Raw genomic sequence first — 1,596 nt, 5'->3', positions numbered from 1 at the left:
GAAACACCGTACTGTTAAAGGGGGTCGAGGAAATACTAAGGAAAATTTCCACGTGATGCTTGTAGGATCGAAAGTATGTCTAGAGGGGGGTGATTAGACTACTTGACCAAATAAAAACTTAACCTTTTCCCAATTTTAGTTCTTGGCAGATTTTAGCTAATTTAGGACACGTCAAGCAATCATCACATAATTCAAGCAAGCATGCAACGAGTATATAGGCAGCGGAAAGTAAAGCATGCAACTTGCGAGAATGTAAAGGGAAGGGTTTGGAGAATTCAAACGCTATTGGAGACACGGATGTTTTTCCCGTGGTTCGGATAGGTGGTGCTATCCTACATCCACGTTGATGGAGACTTCAACCGACGAAGGGTAACGGTTGCGCGAGTCCACACAGGGATCCACCCAAGGGTAACGGTTGCGCGAGTCCACATAGGGCTCCACCCACGAAGGGTCCACGAAGAAGCAACAACCCACAAAGGGTCCACGAAGAAGCAACCTTGTCTATCCCACCATGGCCATCGCCCACACAGGACTTGCCTCACTAGCGGTAGATCTTCACGAAGTAGGCGATCTCCTTGCCCTTACAAACTCCTTGGTTCAACTCCACAATCTTGTCAGAGGCTCCCAAGTGACACCTAGCCAATCTAGGAGACACCACTCTCCAAGAAGTAACAAATGGTGTGTAGGTAATGAACTCCTTGCTCTTGTGCTTCAAATGATAGTCTCCCCAATACTCAACTCTCTCTCACAGGATTTGGATTTGGTGGAAAGAAGGTTTGAGTGGAAAGCAACTTGGGAAGACTAGAGATCAAGATTCATATGGTAGGAATGGAATGTCTTGGTCTCAACACATGAGTAGGTGGTTCTCTCTCAGAACATATGAGTTGGAATGGTGTGTGTGTTCTGATGGATCTCTCATCGAATGAGAAGGAGGTGGAGGGGTATATATAGCCTCCACACAAAATCCAACCGTTACACAGTTTTCCAATCTCGGTGGGACCGAATCAATAAACTCGATCGGACCGAAAATGTAAACCTAGTGACCGTTAGAGATTTTCGGTGGGACTGACATGCAACTCGGTAGGACCGATATGGTTAGGGTTTGGGCATAACGTAATCTCGGTGAGACCGATTACAAAAACTCGGTGAGACCGAATTTGGTAATTAGCTAACCAGAGAGTTGGTCAGGAAAACTCGGTGGGACCGATTTGCTCTTTCGGTGAGACCGAGTGGAACTCGGTGAGACCGAAAAGTTACAAAGGGGAAACACTGAGTTTACATTGCAATCTCGGTGGGACCGATTCGCTCTTTCGGTAAGACCGAAAAGTTACGAAAGGGAAACAGAGAGTTTGCAATCGGACCGAGATCCTTATCGGTAGAACCGAATTGCTAGGGTTTGGTAGTGGCTAATGACAAGTGAAAATCGGTGGCGCCGGATAGGAAAAATCGGTAGGACCGAGTTTGGCTTAGGGTTTAGGTCATATGTGTAAGAGGGAAAGTAGTTGAGGATTTTGGAGCATATCATTAAGCACATGAAGCAAGAGGCTCATTAAGCAACACCTCATCCCTCCTTGATAGTATTGGCTTTTCCTAAAG

This window comes from Triticum urartu, chromosome 2 (assembly GCF_003073215.2).
Source record: "Triticum urartu cultivar G1812 chromosome 2, Tu2.1, whole genome shotgun sequence".
Taxonomy (NCBI): domain Eukaryota; kingdom Viridiplantae; phylum Streptophyta; class Magnoliopsida; order Poales; family Poaceae; genus Triticum; species Triticum urartu.
The sequence above is the reverse complement of the archived record's forward strand: the minus strand, read 5'-3'. Positions refer to the sequence as shown.